Below are 18,203 nucleotides of genomic sequence, written 5' to 3' on the forward strand. Positions count from 1 at the left end.
CTCTCTCTCTCTCTCTCTGTCTGTCTCTCATGAATAAATAAATAAAATCTTTTTTAAAAATTGGTTTTATAATTATGTACCTAATTGGACATTATCTTATTATGAAATAATCCACTATCTCAAAATCTATGTAGTCTGATATGAATAGAACTACTATCTTTCTTTTGTTACTGCTTACATGATATATCTTTTCCCATCATTTTACTTTCAAATTTTCTTTATCTTTATACTTAAAATGTGTCACTTTAAAAAGCAATATTTTAAAAAATTTGATCTTCAATTCTTTGTCTTAATGTCTATAATTTATTCAAATATAAAAGATTAGACCTGGATTTACTTTTATTTTTTTAAAGATTTTATTTATATATTCATGAGTGACACAAAGAGAGAAAGAGGCAGAGACACAAGAAGAGGGAGAAGCAGGCTCCCTGTGGGGAGCCTGATGTGGGACTTGATCCTGGGTCTCCAGGATCACACCCTGGGCTGAAGGCAGGCGCTAAAGCGCTGAGCCATCCAGGGATCCCTAGTCCTGGATTTATATTTGTCCCATATGTTCTATGTTCAATTTTTGCTTCTTTTAAAAATATTTTTCTCTTATTAATGTGTTGTTTATACATTATTTTACTGTTAGTTTAATGAATAGTCTAAAAATAAAGATATACATTTTTTACTTATTAAAATCTACTATCAAAATCACTTTCACCATTTCCCAGATGATAGAAGAAGCTAGAAATCTTTATTTGCCTTCTTATTTTGTACAATTTTGCTGTGTATTTTAATACAATATACATTTTAGTTCTCACTTCTTCCCATCTACTAAAAATATGATTTTTTTAATGCCACTTTCTTATGAATCTTGGTGTCTTTTTCAAGAAAGCCCTGTAGGTAAACAATCACTTTCATTCACCAGGAGGATACCTGGGTAGCTCAGTGGTTGAGCGTCTGCCTTAGGCTCAGGGCATGATCCCGGAGTCCTGGGATTGAGTCCTGCATCAGGCTCCCTGTGGGGAGCCTGAATCTCCCTCTGTCCATGTCTCTGACTCTATCTCATTATTATATAACCGTTTTGGTTTCCCAGTGCTCTTTATTTCCTTCAAATCTCTATGCTTTTCCATCTGCTATAGTTTTCCTTATGATAAAGAACCCCTCACTCCAGAATTCTTCTTACTTTATTTACTAAAATTCCTTAGATTTTCTTTTATTTGTGGATATAGGATTTTAGGTTCTGATTTTTTCTCAGTATTTTAGAGTAATCTTTTGTTTTTGAACTTTCTTTTGTAATGTTGGCTCTCATTCTTATTTTGTTCATTTGAGACTATGTCCTGCCTTACTTCTTGTTGCCTCACCTCTTGCTCCCTTACCCCTGGACTTACTAGAAATGCATTCTGTGTTTTTTGACGGTAGGCTGATTATATCTGATTAAATAAGGCTTATTTTTTCTTAAGTGACACTCTAGGCTTTGGCTGCAGCATTGATTTGTTTAATTAGAAAAGATAAAAGCAAGACAGATTCATAATGAACCTATACAAACAACTGTATTTCCATAGAAAGAGGTTCAGTAAAATATCTGTTTGTATAATTCAAATATTCTTTGTTTAGTGAGAATCAGACACCATTCAAAAAAAAAAATTCTCATCAGTTTACAGAGCATAGTATATACCACAGTAGTTCTCAAGCTTTTTGGTGGTAGCTTTACAATCTTAAGTATTTCTGATAATTCCAAAGAGCTTTTGTTTATATAGGCTATATTTATCAATACTTACTATATAAATAGTAAAATAACAATAAGTCCAGTAATTAAAACGAAATATCTTTATGAAAAAAACTGTTACCCCAAAAAGGAAATTAGTAGGAAGAGCAATATATACACTTTTCTTGTAAATTTTAATGTCTCTTTTAATAGAAAACAACTGGATTATCCTGTTTCTGCATTGTATCTATTGTAATATTAAAGATTGTATAGCTTTTAGAAAACTCTTCTATACACCTAAAATGGCATACATGTGATAAACAGACTCCTTGAAAGTGTCTCCATGATCACTGAGGGTTACATAGTATAAGAATAAAGAGAAAAGAATTTGTTATATATCCATCAGGAAACAGATCCACACTGGTATTTAAAATAAAAAGCATTTTATTTTATTTGAAAAGCATTCAAAACAAATAATAGCTGTTAAAGATTAGCTCACTTGATTAATAGAGGATCATTTGCCTGCAAAACAATACTTGACTGCTTATCTAATCAATATGGTAATAAAATATTGTAGCATAAATGTAGAAGTTTATCCAACTTTATAAAGACGACCAGTTCAGAACTGAGGAAACTAAATCTGTTTAAAAAAAGAATCAAGAACATGAGGAATAAACACACAAAAAAGTATTCTGGTCAGGTATAGATTATCTGTTTCCTGGGCAGATTTCACTGAAGGTAAATGATAACATTGTAATAATTGTAATACTTCTGGATAAAGGAAGACTGGTTTTTCAAGATCAATTATTCTAATAAAAGCCAAAGTCTAATTTTGAATTAATGTAATATTTGAAAGTAAAGTACTCATAATCTCCTTTCTAAAAAAAATGATTTTCTTATGACCAAACTAATCAAAACTGGGCAAATATTGTCAAAACTTTTGGCTAGAACTTTTTTCTTTTTCCTGAAAATCAAAAGCTAATACCATAGTCTTATATATACAGTTGCATTTCTCTGTTATTATTGATTCAATTATAGTTCAAATTATCCATATTAATGATAACCTTTACCAAAATAATTGCCTTGTTCTTCACAAAAAAGTGGGTATATTAGCAAAAATCCTAGATAGTAATTTTGCTGATTAACGTAAATATATGGCACTTTTTATAGCCACAAATATCACTTTTGTAATTTCTCAAAGTGGCAAGAATGAGCACAGTCCTGAACATAGCCTAAGAACTTGTCTATTCTACAACATGTAAAAATAAGAAACAATATCTTAAAGTATATATATATTTGCATCTTATTTTATATTGAATATATTTATAAGTAAATAATATATACTATATATTATATAAAGATATAAGTATACCTTATACAAACATAAACATGTAAGTGTATAATGTAAAATATTATATTTATATATATTATATATATATTATAAATACAAATATATATTTGTATAAATATACGCAAATATATAACTATATATTATAAATATAAATATATGCATTAAAACTATGTTTAGTAACCAAAGCATCCATATTCTTTTAGAAATTACCTATCAAAAGATTATTTATTAATGAAATCAGCTTATTATTAGTCCAAGTTTTTAAATTAAGTGAGGCTTGATCTTGGAAACTGTGTTCAAGCTAACATACTAAAAGCATAGTTACTATTATTAAAATGTTTTGTAGAATAATGATTTAATTGAATTGATCATGTCATTTTACATTTTCACAGTTCTAAACATTATGTTGGATTACTGAATTTAACTTTAAAAACTCTACACATAGTTCACACTAATAAACACAAGGAAAAATATAAGATATGTGTTAAACCAAAATTATTAAAATGTCCCGGGTCATCAAGAGACTCGTGTGAATGTGAATTTGTGTGAATGTAAATGTGAATGTAAACAGGTTTTTGAGGTAGAGATTTCTGAGAAAATAATTTTTTGTATTTCTTAAAAGCCTAGTATATTAAAATGTTACTTTATCAGTTTTCTACTTACTTTTGAAATATTAGACTTATGGTAAGTACCATTATTCTCTGTTAAGCAATTAATACAGAACTCCTTGAACTTGTCTTTATAATTTATTAATATCTGCTTAAACTAGGAAAATATTTCATCTCACAAAAGGAGAGATAAAGGCTCTTATCAGTTCAAAGAGTCACAGAACTTGGAGGTTAAGTTCTATAGCCTCCATAATGGGTCAACATAAATACAGAAACATAACACTACAGCCCAGATTTTGAAGACCTGCTTACCCTTCTGGGAGGCATGGGATATTTTCTCAATTTGTTCTCCCAAACAGGAGAGCAAATTTTAAAAGATAATCAAGCAAGATTCTTCAGCAGTTCTCACACAACAGACAATGAGTCTCCGTCATTCACGCAAGGAAGACCATTAAGTAATCATATCATAATACCAGATTCCGAATTTTTGCTGCCACCAACAAAAAAATAATTTATTAGTCCCAAACAAACGAGAACCTGAACCAAACTTGATCTAGAACTGGAATCAAGGTAAAAAACAAAGCCAGGAAAAAGAACAGAAACTAAAAGTCATCAAGGTAAAGGTCTAATGCCTCTTGGGAGTTATTCTGGACTCCAAAGCAAGATATGTGGTTAGGTGTTTTTCTCAGGTGACTCAGTGTAATTGTTTCTGGGAGGTGAGTCTGTAGAATTTCCAAAATTTTCAAGTGCAATTTCCTGAAGTTAAAAGCATGACTACCATACAAACATAATAAATGTGTTTCGATGTTTTTATTCATCCTACTCATCAGTGAAGGAACCAATAAGTTGGTAAAATTGGCTCAAAGGATGACTCAAGGGACAGAGATTTATATCCTCAAAGGATTCCTGAAAAGAATTTGATAGAAATAAAACTGTTAAATATCCTATAAGCTCTGAAAGTGAAACCCTGAAACCTTTGGGGTTATCTCTTCCACCTGACAGAAACCTGTAGGTTAACATTGAATTTCACAGTTTCAGGACTCTAATAAAATAATAAATAGTAAGATAAAACACAGGTGCATCCTCCTAGATAATTAAACTCTTGAGTGAGCCTGCTAAACAATGACATTGAAAGGACATGCAGTCATCTTCCTGTTTTATTTCCAAGATACAGATTTTTTTTTTTTCTTAACAAAGTAAAGGTAAAAAGAATCTTACCACACATAAAAGACTTAAGCAAGGTCATTCAAACACAGAAAGCAATTCATTTTAACTTTCACAATCTGGCATGATATTGTATCTTTCACAAGGAAACTATTTAATCAACTGTTAACAATCACAAATGTTAAGTGAAAATAGTGTACTTAGTGCCAGCCTACAATTTTTTTAATTAAAAATATAAATTATTAGTAAGTAGTAAATATTACAGATATAAACAACACATTATGTACACTAACATATACTTTCAAACTATTTCCTTGACTCTGAATGCAGTGGCATAAAGAAAACAGGGCAGTTTTACATTCCTATTATACTATCTTCTAATTTGGGGCCAAATATAAGAAAGATATCTTTGCTTATCATGTTTTGTTATGAAGACCTAGATTAAGCACAGAACTATAAAAGTAGAGCGCTTATATATTATCAAAAGAGGTTTATTTTCACATGATTATTATTCCTACAAGGGTTATCGTGTATTACTGCCAGCAAGATAAGGAATAAGGTTGTGAGAGTCAATAACTTCCAGAAAAGGGCCAAGCTTTTATTTATGTGGCGGAGAGAGCTAGAGAGGATCACTCTATTTTTTTTTTTTTTTCATTTTTTGACTACTTCAGTGGGCAAAATGTTTTACTTTTGTGACTGTGGATTCTGATGTAGGGGAAGGACAAGATGTCAGTTTTGTTTCTATAATACTGATAAGTGTGACAGAAAAGAAAATAGCAATCATAACAAAATTATAATATTATTACTCCTCCCTCCAAAATATTTATTGTGCATCTACTTTGGATCAGACTCTGGGGATATGGCAGTGAAGATAACAAAGTACCTGCTTTCATATAGCTTACAGTTGAGTGTTGGAGGCAGACAGTAAATAATTAAACAAGCAAACATATCTGTCAGTTATTGACAACAGCTGTCAAGGAGCACCAGAGAGTCTCCAAAAACACAGCTAAAGTCAATCAAAGTTTTATTTAGTTTGCTGCAGGAGAGGAGAGCACACTTCCAAGAAACTTTCAGAGTATCTCAATAAAGGGAGTTGGAGAGGATTTGCAGGAATTGGTATGTGCTGAATGGTTCCAGAAAGGAATTAGGGAAGTGGGTACTAGCTCTTGTCCTGACCTGGTGCCTGTGCAAGGTGTTAGAAGTAGTGTTCAGACGTGCTGGCACACAAATAACATTTCAAGCTATAGAAATAAATAAAAATCACTTCTATGGAGGATGAATATAAACAAAGAGCATTCTCAAGACTAAGCCCTAGGAGCGCTTCATAAGGAGAAGAAACATCCCATAAGGTAAGAGGAAAACCAGAGACTGCTGCTCGGAGGACAGAGTTAAGTGTTGGTAGCAAATTATTAATTTTCTTTGTTATTTGTGAGTATTGATTGAGTCTGACTCTAGAGCCCAATCGAATTATATCTTGGTAACCAGATTAGCTGGGAATGTGACTATAGGAAGAAAATGGTTTGACTCTGTTTTTCATTATTGTTGTTGCTGCTTTTTTAAAAATAGCACTTCCATACCCTGTTTAACAATTATAATTTCCGGGTTCACTAATTATATAGCAGTTATACTGACGAAGTCTCTGCTGTCATATAACCCATATGATAAATAAGTTTCAGTAATTGTCCCAAGCTATAAGTTATTTTCCATGATCATTAAGTGAGTTGCAGGACTCATGTTATGACTTCTGTCTCCAGTTGTAGCTTTTATCATTATACACTGATAGTTTATCATCACTGCCAGCACATTAGAACCATGTGTGGAAATCTTAAAATTCGGGGGCCAGGCTTCACCACCAGGAGCTCTGAATTCTTTTACTTCATTGGTTTAACTGGATGAACTCTAGAGTACATCCACTGTGAAAATCACTGCTTTAGGGATTTTTAAAGAAATGGTAGCTGGGTTGTTTTTATGGAGTTCAATTCAAGCCAACTCTAACTTTTCTGAATCAGAATTTCATAGGATAGAGTTTTTAAATATTGAGATTTAACTAGCTTCCTAGGTTATTTTTAAAAGTTTGAAAACCAAAGACATAGCAAACTTCCAAACATGGCTGCACATTTGAAATGCTTAGGAAGATTTTTAAAAATCTTGACACATGGTCCTACATACCAATTAAATCAGAATGTCTTAGGGTGGGGAACAGACATTTTTAGGTCTTAAATGTCAGTGTGCTGCAAAGTTTGGGAACCACTGGCATAATGAAGCAAGGGAAACAGGAGTGGTGCAGATAGTATGAATTGATAGAGATGAGGCTATTAAGTTTGAAACATATGACATTACTTTGACTTTTGACCTATACAATGAAAATTTCATGCAGTTTAATTTAAAATACAGTATGTCAGAGAAAGACAAATACCAGGTAATTTCACTTGTATGTGGAATTTAAGAAACAAAACAAATGATTAAAGGGAAAAAAAGAGAAAGCACACTCATAACTATACAGAACAAATTATGGTTACTAGAGGTGAGGTAGGTAGGGGGCATGGGGATTGAGAATAATTTAACATGAGCCCTGAGTGTCACTGTATTGCACACCTGAAACTAATGCTATATGTTAACTGTACTGGAGTTAAATAAAAGATCAGGAAAAAAAATAGTGTCCTCGAATATCCTGCAAAACCAATTTATTTGCTTTTCACTAAATACTTTGCAGAGACCACACCTTTATTCTGGAGAATACAGAAATGTTTTACAAACAGAAGTATAACTCTCATAATTCTAAATCCAATGTTTTTAGTCTGCCTTTAGCATTCTGGTGGAAGTCTTAAAGTTTTGTAGCACAAAACTTAGAATCATTATACTACCTTTTTCTCTATGCAAATAATATATTGCATAATTGCGTGTTTGCATTTATGTCTTTTCAGAGATTGAATTGATTTTCTAGAGGTTCAAACAAATGTTGAGTTGGGACATTTTGAACACTTTGTCCTGTGATTTAAAAACACACATTCCAAGGTCAAATTCATGATAAATAAACTAACTGAGCCAAGTGAAACTGAAAATGATGAGAAGAATTGGTTTAGCCAAATGTTACATACATTTGCCCCTCAGTGTCCTTTTGCTAATAAATCCAGAGTTTGCACTTCTGTTACAAACCTGCCCTGAATCAGTTAGCATAATGAAGATGCTTTCATCTTAAGTAGCGATGTCTCTCTGCCCCAGAAGCCGTTTGGCTCTCTGATAGGCTGAAACCGATTCAGTTTTTTTCCTGACAATGAGGCAAATGGGAGTTGCATCTGTTGTGTAGAAGACACTGGTGGAGCAGAAGTGAAACAATCTAAAATTGGAAATATGATAGGTCTGTTGAGCATAAATGAGGTTTATGTTTTTTCTTGAATTTTAAAATGTCAAAAATGAACAATGATACCTAATAAATGCAAATATATGTACAGAAAAAATATGAAATGACCTGATTTGAATGACTCAGAACAAGTTTGTGAAAAACTACTTGACTATTTTATGTAAAATCGCATTTCCTTTATACACATTACTGACTCACTATAGATATTCATGAGTGTATGTACATTTTGAGAAACCCTACCTGGGCACTATATATATATATTTTTTTCCACATGAATTGTGAGATGCAGAAATACAAGCAAATGGGGGGAAAAGTGGGGAATACAACTAATTAATGATTAAAATACACATGTTCAGTTTTAAACTCTTTCCCTCCCTCAGTAGCTTTGAGCCGTTTTATCTGGCCCAGGCTCCTATTTTTATTCATTACTTTGTTTCAAGTACTTTGAATTTCTATTTAGTCAAGATTCAATTTTTACAGCCTTTTGCATTTGAAGATGGTATGTGCTATTCATAGGATATCTTAGTCATCTCAGATGTGAGCTATTTATGGAAGCATCGCCTCATTTAGTCCAGTGTTTTTCTTTAAAAGATTTTTGAGTTGTGTTTTTCATTAGTGGCACAATTTAAGACATGTATTTTTAAATAGTACTCTCCATCAGGCACTTCTCTAGACATTTTGTATGTATTATTTATTCATTTAATAATTCTATAATAGAATAATTATTAGCTCTGATAAGAATCCAGTTAATAAGACTCAGGGAGTCCACACATTTACTCCAAGCATATTAGGTAAATCACAAAACTCAGCTTCGGAAACACCTTTATTTGACTTATATGGCCATGCTTTCCACTGGAAAGGAGAGAAAATTTAATGAAATGAGTATAAAAAGATTCTAGGCCTAACATGAAGACTGAAGATTTATAACTTCAGATAAAAAACAAAGCTTAAATGAAACAACTCTTTTTATTTTAAAAATGCAAAAAGTCTGAAAAAGTTCCATATGTTAAATCTAAATCTTTTAGTGGTAACAAATAATCACTGTGTTTGTGCACATATCTACCTATGTGTGGCAATTCACTATAAAATGTGTAATTTAACACATTTGAGATGTTACGGTCAGCCAGAAAAAAAAAAAAAACTGTAATGTCAGTTGAATGGGTCATCAAAATAGACAATTTCGAAGGGATATTTGTAGCTCATTTTTGCTATCCTGATGGGGGCATTAAGGGCATAGAGGGAAAAAATGTTATGTTTATCTGAATCATAGACCTAGTTTACCTTTGTTTTGCCAAGGCCTCAAAAAAGGTAGCATCTGGATAAAATAAAACTGGCTGTGAGGCTTCATCTTGCTAAAAGGAGAAGCATCTGGAGGAGTTGGCAAATGCTGTCCTATTCCTTCGGTGGCAACACATGCTTTGTCTATATCATTGAGCTCAGGGATGTCAAACAATTTTGAATTTCTCTTGGTTCCCAGAATCGGATGTTGTAGTAACATAAGCTTGCATAGATCAAGCAAGGAATTTGGTCAGAAGACCCCCTTCTCCACGATCACCTTAAAAAATTATTTTCTTAGAGCTCAGGAAGATGGTCCATGCTGCAAAGATACAGATAAGAATTTCTGGGGGATCCCTGGGTGGCGCAGCGGTTTAGCGCCTGCCTTTGGCCCAGGGCGCGATCCTGGAGACCCGGGATGGAATCCCATGTCAGGCTCCCTGCATGGAGCCTGCTTCTCCCTCTGCCTATGTCTCTGCCTCTCTCTCTGTCTCTCTCTGTGACTATCATAAATAAATAAAAAAAAAAAAAATTTAAGAATTTCTGAAGCTATGAGCATCATTGTTCTATCTAACTTAATACAATGAATATTTATGTAAAATTGGATTCCATGGATTTGTGAGTAGTTTTGAAAGAAGGTCATTTATGAGGTGTAAAATAATATCAATATAGGAGAACTGAGTAGTTCTGTCAATGGGATTTTTTCCTCTTGCACTAATACATGACTTCTCTATACAGATAGACTATGACAGATGCCACTTTATCCACTGATACTGGACAACACGACTTACACATTCTTTCATTGATTCATTTATTCATAAGGCAACAAGCATTTACATAGTACCTACTATATTCTAGGACTATGCTAATGAACATAAATGTATATTTGAATGAGATCTGTAATATCTATGATCTAATTCCCTTCCCATTCAGGAAAGGGAAGACTGACCACATATACATAAAATAATTTCTGATTAGAATTTTTAAAGTATTTTATTTATTTATTCACGAGAGACACAGAGAGAGGCAGAGACATAAGTATAGGGAGAAGCAGGCTTCCTGTGGAGAGACTGATATAGGACTCAACCCCAGGACCCTGGGATCATGACCTGAGCCAAAGGCAGATGCTCAATCACTGAGCCACCCAGCTGCCTCCTGATTAGAATTATGAAGATGTTAATAAAACATATTGTTATAGAAAATTATCATCCAAGGCCCCCCTGGGATATGACCTCTAAGCTGAGTTTAAAGGGACTTCTCCTAGGATTGAATCAGTAAGATGAAAGTCCCTGAAGTGAAAAGGGGTTTAAAGTTTTTACAAAGAACTGAGAGGGAGTTAGAGAAGGTATAACAGGATGGAGAGGAAGGTGAGAGCCGTGTTATGGAATGAAGTTAGAAAGTCTGACACTGGGATCCCTGGGTGGCGCAGCGGTTTAGCGCCTGCCTTTGGCCCAGGGCGCGATCCTGGAGACCCGGGATCGAATCCCACATCGGGCTCCCGGTTCGTGGAGCCTGCTTCTCCCTCTGCCTGTGTCTCTGCCTCTCTCTCTCTCTCTCTCTCTCTGTGTGTGACTATCATAAATAAATAAAAATTTAAAAAAAAAAAAAAGTCTGACACCATCAAGACGGGTGTTGTAGACCAGGTCAAGGCATTTATGTTTCATGATGAAAGCAGTAAGGAGCTGCTGAAGTTTTTAAACAAGTGAAATTATTTGGTTTATATTTTTAAAATGTTACCATGGTTGCTGTGTGGAGAATTAGCTCTGGATCATGAACAGGCCAGGGAAATCTGTTAGAAAGCTATTTCAGTAGTTAGAGGAGCTATAGTGGTAGTAGCTGAGGAAGTGGAAGAGGATGAGTTTGAGATAGGTTTGGGGAAAACTTGGAGGAACAGGAAAAGCATTTGCTAAGTGTGTGTTGCAGGGAAGGGGGAGGGTCTCAACAAATGAAATGGATAAAGAAATCCCTTAAATTTTGATTTCTAGAACTGGGTAAAGATTTGGGGGATATTCAACACTTTACACAGTAGGGAGAGGCTAGCTATCATGGGAAGCAGAGAAGTTCAAGGGACATGGTAGTTCTGAATTCAAAATGGTGATTCCGAGGTGTTTAGAGCCTGAAGAAGAGTAAAAGAGCTCAGAACCAAGCTCAGTTGTAGCACAGAATAGAGAGAGTAATGTGAGTAGTGCAGGGGAGGAGTAGCCAGAGAGGTAGGAGAAGAAGCAAAGCAAGTGAGTGCCAGGAAACTTAAGAGCGAAGAATGTTTTTGATGGGTGGGGTGATCACCTCTGTCAAATGTGGAGAAGTTCAAGATTAAAGAACCTAGGGGTGCCTGGGTGGCTCAGTCACTTAAACATCTGACTTCTATTGGGTCATGATCCTGGAATCAAGCCCCACCAAGGGCTCACTGCTCAGTGAAGAGTCAGCTTCTCCCTCTCTCTCTGCCCCTTCCCCTCCCCGACTCCCCTCATGCTCCGTCACTCTATTAAATAATAAAAACCTTAAAAAAAAAAAAAAAGATGAAGCCTGTGTTGAAATATATTCAGTTTCTTTCATATTATAAAAAAGTCTTATTCACTATATTTCATGAAAGGGAAACTTTTTCATTCAATATTTGCTTAATTCTAAAATAAGTGCTCTCAATAGATATAACATTTTTTGCTTAGAAATTCTGGAAACAACTACTAAAAGCTTTATCAGAAATACAAAAGACTCTATAATGAAGTTATATGATAACCCTATTTAAGAAGCAAATTTAAACAAATTAAAAAAAATCAAGTTCCTTTATAACTGTAGAATTTGTCAAATTTCACTTAAAAATGTCATAGAAAAAAAGTACAGCCTTACTCCTCTGCTTTCTTGATGCACAAGAGAAAATTGAAATAGAAAAAACAGATTTCTAAGCCTTGTTACAACATGAGAGAATAAAAACGAAATCAAGAGTTGCAATTGGAAGTAAAAGAAAAGACAAATTCACCACTAGTGAGGGTTTAGCTGTAAGGAGAGTAACTTAATTTCCTGTTAAAAAAATACAGGCTTTTATTTAGGTTTGTATATGCGATTGTTTTGTGAATTTAAAAAAATAACAAATGAAGCAATAGAATTCTTGGTAATCTACTGAAAACTGGTGTTTTTCAAAGCCGTCCATTTAACTGTCCTTTGATAAGTATGTAACCACAGCAAGATCCTGAGTTGAACCATAAATCTAAAGCATGTTTAATTTAAAACAAAATTTGTACTTGGTAAAGAATAGAAACGGCAACTTTTATTTCTATATGGTGCTATACATAATTTATAACAACCTTAAGGCAGTTGCAACACCTGAAATTAAATAGGAAATGAAATTATTCCCCGAAGGTAGGGGAGGTTGATGTTAGAAATGAATTTAAAAATGCGTACACAAATAGTTTATACTATTATTGTGTACATTACTCAGCAGCTGTGACCTCATTACAAATCCCTCATTGTGTTTCTCAGAATATTACTTTAACCTCTTTGAGGATGTTTCTCATACACCTTATGTTGCTCTTAGAATAACATGTTTTTATGGCAAACATGGCTAGTTGCTATTATAATAGACCAACAATATCTTGATTCCCTTTAGTGCGGCTGAAGTAGTTTATCTGTTGGGAATGGTATCAAGTATCCTTATTACTAAATACTACTCTTTCGAAGAACACATGATGAAGTTGGTGGGTTCAACCACTCATTTGATAAATACAGAAAGTGTCTACACCAGGTACCCATCTAGATGTTAGGGATCTATTTGTGATCTAAACAAACACCCTCGCCTTCATGAAGTCTATAAATATCATACATATCCAATGAAGAAAGAAACGAAAAAAAATCAAGAAAATAGATGGAATAAAACTGTTAGCGTCTGATTAATCTTCTCTTTGCTCATACTCACACGAGTATCTCTTTGCTCATATCTCCTACAAGTATCCTGTGGACTAATACTATACATATCCTACTCAAATCCATTACCATTTAAAAAGTACAGATTTTTAAAAATCTGCATTTTGTAACTACTTTGACTCAATACTTTACAGACTTACTATGTTTGCTTTCCTGTGATCTGAGGAACAATGATGAGCATGACTATTGGGGTCCCTGCCCTCATGCATATAGTTTATAGGCTAAAGGGTAAGATGCTCTGATTTCATACCCCCACACACTGTGGTTAGAAAAAATACATGAAAACTAAAGAAGTGATTTGGTACTAATAATACCTAAAAGTCTAATGTAACTTGATTCATTCTTCCACACACCCCAGGTGTACCTCCATCGTGCCGAATATAAACATTTCTGAACGTTCCTTTCCATTACTCTGGTCTTTATATTGTTTTGTGCATTATTTCCTCTCATGCAAGCTCCTGCTGCTTTTATCCTTCCAAGAAATCTCTACCTTTCCCACTGGAGCTTTGTACAGTGCTAAAAAACAAAACAGAACTTATAGCTCTTCTGTTTTTCCTCTCATCCACTTCTCATGAAGTCATTATCTTTGCCTCCATACTCTAAGTTTTGAAAGTTTTCTGAGCAATATCTATGGACCCATCAGAAGCTTTAGGATCTTAATTCTTTGACTTCATCATCTTTAACATTCAGACATTTGGGGGCACCTGGGTGTGTCAGTTAAGTGTCTGCCTTTAGCTCAGTTCCTGATCCCAGGGTCCTAGGATCAAGTCCCCCACTTCTCAGGGTTCCTGCTCAGTGGGAAGCTTACTCCTCCTCTCCCCCTGCTTGCTGCTCCCCCTGCTTGTGCATGCTCTCTCTCTGTCTCAGATAAATGAAGTCTTTAAAAAAAAACAGAATGATCAGCCATTTTAAATATATTAGAACCTGTGATTATAAGTCTGTAGCTGAAGCCTGCTTCTCTTCATGAATTTGTTCAACCATCACCCACTCTGCAATCTAAACCAATAAATGGCCTCATCTTTTCTGCATTTATTTACCTTGTCTTCTCGCATTCGATAATCCAGCTCATAAATACCAAACCTAGACACTTATTATCATTTATTCACTGTCCCTGCCACTGCCCTAGACCTTGTCTCCATAATCACTGGAATTAGCAATGCTATTATTAAAAATACCAAAGAGAGGAAGTGAAGTAATTAGTAAGATTAGTTCTTACTTCTTCCCATCTATTAAAAAGATGATTTTTTTAATGCCACTTTCTTATGAATCTTGGTGTCTTTTTCAAGAAAGCCCCGTAGGTAAACAATTACTTTCATTCACCAGGAGGATACCTGGGTAGCTCAGTGGTTGAGCGTCTGCCTTAGGCTCAGGGCATGATCCTGGAGTCCTGGGATCAAGTCCTGCATCGGGCTCCCTGTGGGGAGACTGCTTCTCCCTCTGCCCATGTCTCTGACTCTTTCTCTGTGTCTCTCATGAATAAATAAATAAAATCTTAAAAAACAGAAATTCACCAGGGCTTTAAATATAGGAGGAAAATATAAACTTGGGGATATTACCGAAATATTTTCTAAGTGTTACTTTTCCATATGGCTTAATCATAGTTCAGTGTTGATGAATCACTTAGCATTTGTGTTCTCCAACATTTTAACAGTAAAACTAAAACATAATTATAATGCTTTTTTTTATGTTTGTGAGACATACTGTTCAGTTTTTAGCAAGTTATTCATATCTGACCAACAATAACTTGAACTGTAGACCAGACAGTTCCAACGCTCAACCTTATGTCATCAGGAATGCAAAAACATTGGTTATCTGTATCAGAAAAATTTAGATATTCAAATGCAAGTCAACCTAAATATTGTGAATTAAAAGTTACTTTAAACATTTTGCTAGTTCAGTTTGTGACTCTATGACATTCGAAATTTTGACATGAGAGTTACAATTTAGAACATGGACATTCATGGATTCATAAAATACTCTGAAGAGATCAGCCTTAATTGTAAACATGTGGCTGTTCCTGTTGGCCAAGAGGAGTGAGAATAATCACTTTTCTATCTCAGTGATATTATGCCAAAACAAAAATGTCAAGTATAGACAGTTTGCCAATAACTCATTCTTCTTTATCTCCAAGCACAAAATCTGTCATTAAATTTGCTATATTGGTCTTGCAAACTTCTTGGCCTAATAAGACTTGTTTTAAAAGGGTTTGTTTGTTTGTTGGTGTGGTTTTAAGCTTTTATCTTTTTTAAACAAAATCCATCAATTTTGTACAGGAAAGCATCTTTTTGCCCTTGTGCTTCTGGGGGAATAAACCTCAACTGATAAATCAGAGATTGCTGTATTTTGTTAAAAATGATGCAAGACCTCTATTGGCTTCCCAATACTGTTTTTGACAGAGTTTCATAATGGAAAGTTCACTATGTCCTGGAGGCAAATGGATATTCCCAATAAAATTCAATTTACAGATATTTGTCATTGTACTTACAACTTTTTAGCTCTGTTTGTACAAAACCATTGATGCACTAGAATACTATTTTATTATTAACCCCAAAATAAGTCTCAGAGAAGTCAAAATTATTGCCCAAGGTTCTAGAGCCAGAATGTGACAGAGGATGAATTGAAACCCAGGTCCCTGAACACCATATATTTTGTTTTCAGTTCTCCTGGCCAGCATTTCTAATGCATTAAAGAGTTTTCTAAAATCTCATCAAAACCATTGCATGAAGGACACTTCTGCAAAAAAACAGGAGTGAAGGACAAAGGGATGGGTACAGACTAACGAGTTTGTGGTTTTGGTGGCAGAACCTTGAGGAGATCCCCAATCTGAAGCTTTCAGCTTTCCCAGTGAACGAGTGTCCTTCAACCCAGGTCGAGTGATAACTTCTGTCCTTCCTGAAAATCTTGACATTTTCATTTCCCTATTTTATATTTCTGATAAGCTTTGTCTACTGATGCTTCCACTCAGCATTTAAATGTGTTGACCCCACATCGCCTTCCAGCTCTCACTGATCTCCTCCCTCCCTGTCACAGCCACGTCTCACATGAGTCTCTTAACCTCACAGCCTCCCATGTCACAGCCTCAAAACTTTCTTACTTCCCATTTCCTCTGACTTCCATCCCCACTACACCTGACTTCTGTCCCCAACACACCACTGAACCCGGTCTTACCATCATCTCCCTTAACCTCCCTGTTGCTAAATTCATTGGATAACTCCCGGTCTTCATATTACTCGAATTCTGTGCAGAACGTCGGCCTCTGTGAAACAATCTACTTTGACTTTGGTAATACCACACAGTCTTGTTCTGTTTTGGTTTTCTCCTCAACTTTCTAGCCACTGTCTTAGCCTCCTTCATAAGTTCTATTTCCTGGGCTTGTTAGTGTCTCTTGAGCTCTGCCTTCTTGTCTGACGTTCTACTCCTCTTAAGCTAGGCCTTCCCATGTACACTGCCTTATGCACCCTGCTGCCTGCCTACAGTTCCAGTCTCTTCTGAGTGTCATGATCTTATCTTCAGTTGCCTCTTGAACATCACCACTTTGATTTCTGTAGGACTTTCAATGTGCTACACTGAAAGCGATCTATCTAAAATTCAGATCTCATCATGCCAATCCCACACTGAATCCCATGTTTCAATGCTATTCTTAAGTGGAATGCCAAATTCTTTGGCTTGACCCCTTAACCCTTTGGGCCTCTGCTTGCCTCTTAAGACCAGCCTCTCACCTCAGCCACTGATATTTTGAGCTAAATAACTTGTTGTTGTAGGAGGCTATCCTGTGCATTGCAAGATATTTAGCAGCATTCCTGACCTCTTTCTTTTTTATTGTTCAATAGTATTCTAACCCATTATATTTTTGACATTTGTTCATATTTTATGGACACTGTGCAATTTTCTTTTATTCATATATTCTCCTTACCTTTGTTATATGATTCTGTCCTTGCATGTTGCAACCTGCAGTCTCTAACCTAGGTTCTAGAAAGAATCATGTTTTACAGTGGCTTCAACAGGCCACTCTAGAAGCCAGCTAACCCTGATCTTATATTAATAATTGGATTTCTCCTTGGTGAAGACTACTTAATACTGCCCTTTTTCCTTGCCTCTCCCCTCATCCTTGCAGCTGGGCTTGGTGTGATCAGCACTTTGAGCTTGTTACCATACTGCCCTGTGCACATTTTTACCAAAGCACTGTATTATCTGTTACCTATCCTACTTACTATTCTGAATAGTTTAGACAACTAGAAACAAAGACAGCATATTATTGTTAATATTTCTAGCACCTAACATGTTGCCTGGCACATGTTAAACACTTAATAAATTTTTTGTTGAATGAAAAACAGAAACATTGCATGAATAATAAAATACTGTTTTACAAAGAAGATTAACTCAAAAACTTCACACAGCAGATTTTAGATGTACTTCTATTAAGGGTATAAATACTGTAGCATATTATAAACAAATTATTATAATTTGTTTAAATGAATATTATAAACAAATTTTAATTTGTTTATAGTGGTAGATATATTAAAATATGTATTTAACAATAAGAAAATGTTTGAAGGATGTAACAGAAAAATTAGTTTTACATTTCCAATTTTATAATCCACAATTATAATCTTGACTCCCTATAATACCTTCTATAGCAATCTTACAATTTAACACGATCATATGCCTCATTCCAAATATTATGAGCTTGTTAACATGTCTCATTTTATAATTATTTGCTTTTCTTGATATAACTAAAATTTGTAAGAACTTCAATAGGAAAACTGGATTACTTAATCATACACTGTCATGTTGCTTGTATCTTGAGTGAGACCTTTATTACAGAGATTGCAATTC

The sequence above is a fragment of the Canis lupus genome, chromosome 34, assembly GCF_011100685.1.
Source record: "Canis lupus familiaris isolate Mischka breed German Shepherd chromosome 34, alternate assembly UU_Cfam_GSD_1.0, whole genome shotgun sequence".
NCBI lineage: Eukaryota > Metazoa > Chordata > Mammalia > Carnivora > Canidae > Canis > Canis lupus.